Raw genomic sequence first — 10,993 nt, 5'->3', positions numbered from 1 at the left:
TATTTGGAAAGATACCCACTGATCAAGCTGCTAGCACCTCACACAATGTTGAAGATATAAAGTGCCTAACACGAAAGGGCACCATCGGTAACTCCCGCAGAAACCGTTAAACTAAGCAGCTCCCAGAGGAGGCACCGCGACCAAAACACTGCCAAAAAAATGAAAGCAAAGGAGAGTAGAGATGAACAGAACAAGAAGACACTTCAGTGATGTGGCCAGGGGTAGCGGCCTGGTGTCCATCATAGACGAGTCTTCCTACTCCCCATACACTATTTAGAAGAGTTGAATGGTGATCGAAGCCAGATTATAATGTCTAGTATTAAGCTATGCACTCGGCAATCCGACGTGTCCACAACCGGAGTTTATCTCATCGGAAAGCTTTAAGGCCTACAAGGTCATTAAGTGCGCGGACCACACCTCCGTGGATTTCTTAACGGGTAGCGTTGCTAAAATTTGCGACCCCTCTGCGGGCCTCACACTGAAGCTTATAACTGCAAAGAATATCTCAAAGGGACTTCTCACTTCAATTTGGTTGCGCATTCTGGAAGAGGCAGAGGTGTGGTGTATAAAGCAGCAGAAAAAATATGTTTGAGGAATAGACGATTGACASTTAATTAAGAAGGAGAAGCCGAATAAATCCAGCAAACCGATTCTAATGGCCATTTGCGAAGAGTCGATAGAGGCTCTTTCAAAGGCTGAAAAGAAACAGTTGCGTTATATAAAAAAATGGGCAGGATGAAGATATTATGAAGCGGTAATGCGAATGCACTCTTGAGAAGAACTTATCGCACTGGCAAGTTTACATCAGCGGCGACTTGGAATTTAAGTAATGGACGTGYCAGCGCCAATGACAAAAAAAGGTTGGTTCGCAATTGTTTCTACGACARTCGGGCTAGATAGCCGGAATGAACCCSACTTTTTATCCGGCCAAGGACTATCAAATCGGTAGCCTTTATCCAACGGGCTAGGTAACCGCAACAGACGCGACGGTTTGACCGGCCAAGGACTGTCAACTAGGCAGCATTCCTCAAAATTATTTACGTCATGTTTTCTGCCGGTACACAAACAACAAATGGGACTTTGCGACGAAAGCWTCCGGGATTTGAAATCCGCTAAGCATGTTTTGTAAAGCAAACTAACTAACCTTAAGCCCAATATAGCAGTGTTGCTAACTCAAGGTTGTTTTGGTTAGAGCCTGAAACTCGGTCATAAAAAAAAAACTAGCAACCACATGAGCTGAGTGAGACCACCGTTTCTGCTGTCATAAACATTGAGAAAGCGCACATTATTCCGAGAAGAATCCAATCCTCATTGCGCGCTAGTTAATTTATAAATTTGTTGTCGTTTCAATAATTTTAATTAAGTTGGAAAGGAAGGTACGTACTGGCAATTAAGCCACTTMTMCCCCTACCAATATGCACACACACACACGCGCTTGAATAGCAGAGATAAATTTTACACATAAATTCGCACATCAATCGCCTGATACTTGTATATGCGCGCAGCGTGGCAGAAACAACGCGTCTTGGAAAGTAGGAAGTAAGCCAGCCGCAGATGACGCTGACGATGACGATGCCATGGAGGCGTGCATAAAGCACAGAATCACAGTGGAAGAAGCGAATACGGTTGGAGAAGAAGAAAGCGCATTTAAGTGCACAGCAGCGCAGCAGGCGCAATTACGTTGTTTCAATAAGTATTGCTGCAGAATTTCAAACACTTTAATGCCTTGCGCGATGCTGGAAATCGATGCAACCAAATAGCAACAGCAACAGCAACAACAACAACAAAACAGGCAACAACGACAACGCGCTATCGATCGAGCGCGCCGAACAACACAACGGTACGGAACACCGTTGCGAAAAAAGCAATGCGCAGAATACTAACACCGTTTACAATGTGGCATTTCATTTGTAAAATATGTATAAGTTCACATATATGTGTGTGTGCGCGCATGCGTACGAGTGTCCGTTTGTGCCCCTAACAGTAGCGCATGCAACAAATTAGAACAGAATTATCCCACGCATCTTGGATAAAATTGTCTGTCCGCCGCTGAGCTGGTAGTTCAAGCTACCACGGGCACAACGGCGGGGTGGTGGTACACAGTGGAGTGGACGAGCAGGCGATCGATTGTTGATAGGCGCTCGTCAGTCAACGCAGGCAGTCCGTCAGTTAGTCAGTCAGTCAGCTTAGGCAGACAAGAAAGAAGCATGATCAATGCGCAGTGTTCGACGCAGCGGCGACAACATGAGAACACAAAACAATGCAAACAACAGGAGCACGGTTGGCTATATAGCAGGTTGCAACAAGCGCGTAACCGCAGCGCTAGCAGTCACARCCGTAAGACCGGTAGTTGTAATAGTATTATTTGGTGAGCGCGGCGCGGGCGCGACGTTAACCAAGGTAGCGACGAGACGCGACGTCTATCTGCTTGTTGCAGTGGCTACTTAATATTTGATGTTGTCGCGCTGGTGGATACCTACTCATACATATTTGCGCCACCGCCGCCTGCGTCCGCAGTCACAGGCGCGCGCAATCAACCAACCATATTGCTATTAACATCCAACGTCCTCAAAAGTCTACCACTGTCAGCCAAAGCGCAATTGTTGTTGGCGCGCGCGTTTGTGTTTTAGTTAAAGGCGTGCGTCGGGCCGCGCGCGCGCTCTTCCATGACTGCGCGCATCCATACGCGCAGTCCGACCACGCGTTCGTCCGCCGGATTGTCAATACGTTTGACTCCTTGCGCGCCGTTTGTCCACAACATATTCACAGTTGCACACACATATACGTAGACGCATGCGCGTTGACTCGAAATCGTACATCATCGATTGAACTGTACGCGGATGTTGCGAATGGCATAAAATGTCAAGAAAAAGTCAAGTAGAAAACGGTAACTTTTTTCACATTGTCCATTGCTCATATTGGCTGCGTTGATGTCTTTGGCATTGTTGTCTTTCCTGGATTCTCCGTGGCTGTTTGCTGTTGTTTTGGTTAAATTTTTTTTTTTTTTTTTTTGTGTTTCCAGTAGCTGCTGTTTGTGATTTTCAATGCTGAGTACTATGCTGCAGAGTAGCAGCCGCAGCAGCGGCGGCAGGAAAAAGCGCACGGAGACGAGACGCGACGTCGCATACCAACGGCCATACCATTCCATAGCKCGCTCGTCACAATGCGTAGCAAACGACACCAAAATAAAGCACACACTCGGCAGAAAAAAATGRTAAAAAGTAAAAATATGAGGAAAATTAAGTAAATATAAGTAAAACAAAATCATGCGCGCCAGTATGAGTGAGTAGTAACAAATAAACTCAACAACAATGTACCAAATCAAAGCCAAGCATTTCGCAGCTGAATTGCAGTCGGTTGTTGGCTCGACGAGCTGCGCATCCTCGTCTGATTGCCATGCGCTGTCGCAGGCCACAGGCCATCAGCGCCAGCCACAAGCCACAARCAGTGGCATATGGAATGTTTGGATCGGTCAATAACGTCGATATTGATATATTGTACGTTTCAGCCGTGTGCGSATGCATGTGCTGGCGTGGCGCGTATGTGTGCGTTGAAATRATTTAAAAATTCGAGCAATATTCCCAATCGTGGCAACTTACGGCGAAGACCGTAAACAATGGGACTTTCCACTCTTGTCGTCCACTTTTTTCTCGCGCGTTTGCGAAATATGTACATTTTTTTTTTTTTTTTGGTGTAAACCTACTTCCATAATTTTAAAGTGGCGCTAAGAATATAATTATGACATGCGTGTCTACAAAGTCTGAAAACTTATATAAGGGATATTGCATATGTATGAATACTTTAGCGCGCAGTGTAGCAAAAAAATATGCGAAATCGCGACCAAACGACCCAATGTAGTAGACGGCTTAAGCTTGAGGCAAATTTGGTGATAGCAATCAGTCACCAAATTTCCAAACCAAACGTAAGAGACTGAGAAGTGTTGATTTCTAGATAAATAAAAATAATTAGTTCTACGTCGACAAGGTCGAGTTCCACCCATGTGGTAGCTTGTTATACTTATAATTGTTGTTGTAGTGAYAGAGTTAACAGTCCTTGACCAGATAAAAAAAAAAACCCTGTCCGTTACGGTTACGTAGACCCGACGGTTGTGGGAACGGGCTTGTTATTCCTCAAGATGTCTGATCGCTATTTCTTCTTAAAAGCTGGCTAATAGGGTAATGAACTCCAAAAAACACAGTTTCCATACAGTCGGTACAATGGAAGCGGTACGGAACCGGATTTATTAATATTAAACAATTTTATCGCAACTCAGTTCTTGTAGTTTCTGAAAGTAGCGGATCGGTAGATATGAGGCGTCAAAAAATCCGTTCCTACGACAGTCGAGACAATGAAACCAGAACGGACGCKGATTTATTATAAKTAAAAAAAATTTTCATAACTCAGGTCTTGGAGTTGCTTAAAATAGGGCGGCTTTCGTTCAGCCGTTCCTACGACAGTAGGGACAATGAAACCAGAACGGACGCGGAKTGATATTCGAYCAAGGTCTATCAAMTCGACCGCACTTCTARAAACTAWTTGAGRAATGTGTTCTGCYGCTACACCAAAAACAATCACCAACTTCAAGTACGAAAATTTCGATTAGTGCAAGAGTTGGTTGAATGACRCATACATTATTCTATCTACATAGATAAAACACGGATCAACTTTTTATGAAAATTGTTGAAATTTCGTTCTGAGAAGCAGTAAGYCATGTAGTGCAATACTTTTAATCAATCATGGGGAGGAACAGCAAAAAACTGGGCCTGTGAAAAACTCTTTCTCTGAAACTTATGTAACTCAAACTTGTCCGAAGTCGATAAGATGACTATGTGAAGGATGGTAGTAGGGACTTCCGTAGAAAAGTTTTTAACTGCAGGACTTCGTACTTTTGCGAAAGGAAGACTGTCGAAGGAAATAGAGATGCCTTATCAAGTTCTTGTATGGAGAACTATTTTATTTCAATATCAAGATAATAATCTTTTTTACCCTGTTATACCCTTCTATAATACAAGAAATGTGCCTAGGAATGGTATTACATATTCGGAGCAGCCTATATTAACATTTATTCATGTTTTATCTACAAATGAAATTTGTTTCCGCAAAGACCAACAAGTAGATTGGCAGGCTCCAGTGGCAGTTTATTCACGGTGAACAGTTAGCTTAGTTAGACTCTTTTCTATTCAGATTCTCYTCAAATGTCCCAAAAAGAACATTCTTTGCATTCAATTGGTAGGAGTTTTTGGCARAGTTAACATTATCCTGTAAAGCTTTAATTTTCTAGGAAAGCTTTCATTAGTTGGCAAAGCTTTCATTGGTTAGAAAAACTAACATTGTCCATGATAACTTCCATWTTASGGAAAAGCTTTCAATGGTTAGCAAAGCTCTCACTGACCAAGAAAACTTTCAGTGGTCAGAAAAGCTWTTATTGGTCAGAAAAATGTCCACGAATTAGGAATGTTTTCATTGCTCAGGTAAGCTTTCATTGCCCAGAAAAATTGTCATTAGTTGGCAAAGCTATCAATTCTCATGATAATATTCATTGCTCAGAAAAACTTTCATTGATTAGGAAACTTGTATTCGTGAGAAAAACTTTCACTGATTACGAAAATTATCATTCTCGAGGAAAGTTTTATTATTCAGGAAACCTTTCATTAGTTGGCAAAGCTTTCATTGTTTAGAAAAACTAACATTGTCCATGATAACTTCCATTTTACAGAACAGCTTTCAACGTTTAGCAAGGCTCTCACTGACCAAGAAAACTTTCATTGGTCAGAAAAGCTTTTATTGGTCAGAAAAATTTCCATGAATTAGGAATGTTTTCATTGCTCAGGTAAGCTTTCATTGCCCAGAAAAATTGTCATTAGTTCGCAAAGCTTTCATTGGTCAGARAAGCTTTCATTCGTTWGCAAAKCTCTCATTGTCCATGAAAACTCCGYAAACTTTTTGGCTAAGAAAACTTTCATATATTTTCAACGAGCCTCTGAACGCGCTAGAAACATATCTACCTTGCTGCAACGGTCCATTTGCTCGCTTTTAACGCTTACGGCAGCCAATTCTCTATGCTTGGCTACGGAAATATATTCATAAGCAATTTTTAAATTAGTGCACTAGCAATGTAGCGGCATTTTTTGTTGTTTTTTTCTTATCGCGCAACAAGTCGTTTTTGTGCGCGCCATAGCCATTTATTTAATCAAAGGACACGCTTCGCGGCCACATAATTAATCTTAATACGGCGAGAGAAAAAATAACTAAAAAACGCTACACAAAAACAACAACAGTAAATGTATTCATAATAAAAGCTCATTTACCAAAGTGTTCTCACAATACAAAATTGCTCGTACAATTATTCTTTTTCAGCGATCCTGCGGCCGCCACCGCCGCCGCTGCTGCCGCGCTGCTGTTTTTATCGATTACTCAACCGATCGATTATTTAAAATTCAAGCGACGCAATCCTGTTTTATCGCCACTTTATATATTTATTTCTTTTCATGTTGTTTTTGTTATTGTTGTTGTTGTTGTTTTTTTTTGCAGTTTGTTTGCTTGTTATCTGCCTTGTGTTGTTCAATGCAGTTGGCAACTTGATTTCTTTTGTTCTTGTTGTTGTGCCTTCGTTTTATTTCTACTCCTGTTTTTTGTTTTTATTGTTTTTTTTTTTTTAACTTAAATGCGTTCCTTGCTTTCCTTGCAGTCGGATGGTGGTGGTGCTGGTGGTGTGGCGTTTTTCTTTTTGCCCTCACATTATTGCAACTGAATCTTGATGTACGTCTTGAATTCTGTTTCCCAAACGAACTGATTATGCCATTCAGCGCACGTACCTCGGCAAGGCATCCCAATCAGTTGGAGGTACAATAAGGCACATTATTCCTACTTTTGTGACAAACTAACAAATATATACACACACACACATCCATACATGCAAGCTCAGAATATTCACATGCTATGTGCATTSTTGTTGTTTTTGTTGTTGCAACTGTTATTGTTATTGTTAGCGACATAGTAGCTTCATCGCATGGTGTCGTCTCGTCATCGCTGTGCTTTCGTCATCATTATCTCTCGGTCCAGCCAGCAGCAGCAGCAGCACAAAATGAAAAACTGAACTATTTCAATCAATATGGACTTCGAGCAGCGCGTTGTGCACTGTTGCTCCTAGCACGCCTGTTGCTGCGACCATTTATGCATGTGTATGCATGCGTATGCATGTGTGTGCGTGTTCGTGCACGTACACTCAAAAATTTAGGTTAATATCAACGATAAAATATTTTTCGCACAAAACGCATGTTGTTGCTGCAATTGAATGTTGCCGAGAATGCAGAATGCAGGGTGGATGTACTGTAGCTGTTAAAATATCTGTTTGATGGCATCTTTAAGATGTTGTAAGCTATTTTTTTTTACTTACTTAACGCGAAAATCCGCGTAAATTTGAAATAATAACTGCAGGAGTTAATTGTTACAATTTGAGGTCATTTCAAATGCCAGATTTTGAGCGCGGAGAATACGGAGTGAGAGCGTAAAAAAAATATAATAAAATTAAAATAAATAATTTAGGCAAGAAAAAACATTGCGTATATTATACCATTCATAATTGCATTTTTATGTAACGTAAAAGTGTATAAAAAGGTGATTATCTTGATGTGAATACATACCAGGACTCTCTTGATTACTCAGTTTGTACGAGAGCTATATGCTATAGTGACCCGATTTTAACAGTATTTTAGGAAATTATTGCATTGACTTGGAGAATAATCTGTGTCAAGTTTCGTCAAAATGTCATGGCAAATAAAAAGGTTTTCCATACAAGGACTTGATGTTGATCGCTCTCTTAGTATGGCAGCTATGTATGTACATACTCGTATGTATAAGCTATAGTGAATCGATCTGCACAATTTATTTCGGAAATTTTGGCGYTGTCTTGGATAATAACCTATCCAAAATTTCAAGAAGATATCTCGTCGAATGAAAAAGATTTGCAGGCAAGCACATGATTCTAATCGTTCAGTTGTATGGCAGCTGCATGCTATAGTGGTTCGATATCGGCGCTTCCGACAAACAAGCAACTTCTTGAGGAGAAAAACATGTGTACAAAATTTCAGAGCGATATCTCAAAAACTAACGGAATAGTTCACGTATATACAAACAGACGGACTTTGTTAAATCGACTCAGCTCTTCGCTGATCATTTTAAAAACTTTTACGATATATGTATTGTCTCCGACGTTTCCTTCTGGTTGCTACAAACTTCAAGATTAACTTAACCTATTCTATTTAGGATTAAAAAATTTAATATTCTTCTTTTATTGGCGTAGACAACTCTTACGCGGTTATTTGAGATTCCAAGTGTAGTCAGGTCATCATTCTCCACGTGATCTTTCCAACGGAGTGGCGGTCTTCCTCTTTTCCTCTGAGCGGAGCGTTTTCGTCCAGTATTAGTACACAAAATATAACTAAATGAAATATTAACCATTTTAATTATATTATATACAAAATGAAATCCTATCTGCTCAATTCTTTACTTCTCATCCAACTAGTTACCAACAGAATTTCCTAGAGAATTACTTTAGGTGCACTGCTTAGTCAGTAACATGAGTGGAAATTGCTGGTGCCATGAGAACTCACTATACTATAAATTAATATTGAAGTAACTTTTGGGACACGGCACAGTGTCAAGCGCGGAAACATATTGGACTTTTGGGCGGAGCTGGCCTCTAATGCACCTGCAGGCAGTTCCAGAGTCAAAATCTACGTAACAGCTAAGCAGCAATCAAAGCAGTAACCTCATACGAAATATCGGTCAAAAGTTTTTTGGTAAGCCAGGCGTCAGAAGTTTTTTGGTAAGCAAGGCGTCAGAAGCAAGCACTTCACTTCTTCTGGRTGTCAGGCCACATAGGCATCGACGGCAATGTAATAATGGACGAGATTGAATGATGTACGGCTAACATCCCAAAACGTGATCAACATTTGGAAACCCGTGCGTTGTCTATACCACGATCTCGACAGAACTTGCGACCAAGCATGCGTTATTGCATAATATTCGACCAAATAGACCGCGTCCAGCACGTAGAAAATATAGCAGCCGAAGCTAAAATGTGTTCACGAAGACCGTGGAGAGTCGATTAGGCGGCATTCGCTGCAACTCGAACTGACGTATGTATTTAACGACATGGCGCATTTCTGGCTCAATGGGTGTTTAAACAAGTAAAATTGCCGGATTTGAAACAAAGAGCAACCAGAAGAGATTCAAGAGCTGCAATTTCAACCAGAAACGAGAATGTTTTGCTGTGATTTGTGGGCCAGTAGAATCATCGGTCCGTATTGCTTCAAAAATGATGCCGGTGACGAACGAATCATCRAAAATTAGACTCAACGGTTGTACCATAATCTTCSAAAAATAAATGCCAAAGAATGTTCTTTGGAATGATAATAAACATTCCYCATWAAATTTGAAGTTTCTGTKTTTTTTCTTTAAAAAGGGAGGGAACCTCGAAATGGATCACCCTTGACCGATCGCMGTTGTTGTAAGAAATTTTGAATCATGTTTTTTTAATTTTTTTTAGTGTTTGATTAAYGAAAAACGCATTTCTAACGATCTATTACAATATTGGATCATTTATTTTTGAAGGCTTATATATATTTACAATATTAATGGAAGTAAATTTGTATATAATAATAGAGGTTGGTATAATAAGGGGAGATTGGTAAGGTTTGTATATACTTGTATGAATGTAACTAGGTAGGTAGGTAGGTAGGTAGGTAGGTAGTAGGCATGTATGTGTTATATAATTAACGGCGCGGCGCAGTAGACAGCTACAACTGGCTGGGCGCACACAATATAATTATCATAATAATAATAATAATAATAATAATTAAGTAGAACTAGGATATATAAGCAGATAATATTAAACTAAAAAATATTCATTTATATATATATTTATGTGTAAGTGTATATTTAAAATTACTTAGCCATTCTGTTCGACAGACTAACTGTTTTAACTTTGCATGCTTTGCTACGTTTTTTGTTTTCTTTTTTATACGCTCGCATTGATTTATTTTAATAATTTTCGTTTTATGCAGTTTTTGGATTATTTTATATAAATTTTTTTTCTTTCGCTTTTACTTAAATTTTTATGTTTTTCTGCATTTTTTTGGAATTTAAATTAATTTAATATTCATACGCGTATATATGCCTATTTATTTACTGCGTTCAGTATGTATTTCTATTATATACTATATATACATATATATATATAAATTTAAATATATATGTATATGCATATTTTTTATTCCGCTGTAACTTTTTTTATTTTTTTGGAACACTTTTTTTTTTGCTCGCTTTATTTTTCCTCTTTGTTTAATATTACTTTAATCAACAACGTATGCCTTCAACCCTCCGAATAGGACGACAGACTACTGCGTGTGGAGCCGGTAAAGTGATCGCGCTGTAAGGTGTCGGACGGCATGGAAACCACCAGTGCGCCGCCATACAACGATTCCATCTCGTCCAATTGCTGTGCGAATGTTTCCTCCAGCCGCTAATTTAAATGAAATTCAAACCAAATGATGTAAAGAAGATAAACGTGCCACAACAAACGGTACAACAACAACAACAGATGAGTCAAATGAACGTTTAGTGGGATTGAATATGGTATAGTTTGGTTATATAATATAATCAGTTAGTTGTATCGATAGTCGGACAAGAGCCAGGGAGAGAGTGAAAAATGAGCCGATTAAGAGAAAAATTACAAAAAATTCAATTAGACATATGTAGTATGTATATAGAATAGAATGTTCATATTACAACGTTTATGTAGTTTTGCTATTTACATAATGCAGGTATGTACATTATGCCTACCTACATAGGCAGAAATATGTTACTGATTATGTTAAGCAGCAAGAAATGTTAAAAGAGTGTTAAAACATAAAGCTAATTAATTAAATTTTAAAGTTAATTTTTTTAATTATAGAAAATATTTGTTTAATCAAAGAAAATATTTTTTTTT

This window comes from Bactrocera latifrons, unplaced genomic scaffold (assembly GCF_001853355.1).
Source record: "Bactrocera latifrons isolate USDA-ARS-PBARC rearing strain unplaced genomic scaffold, ASM185335v1 scaffold_207, whole genome shotgun sequence".
In the NCBI taxonomy this organism is placed as follows: Eukaryota; Metazoa; Arthropoda; class Insecta; order Diptera; family Tephritidae; genus Bactrocera; species Bactrocera latifrons.
Note: the sequence above shows the minus strand (reverse complement) of the source record.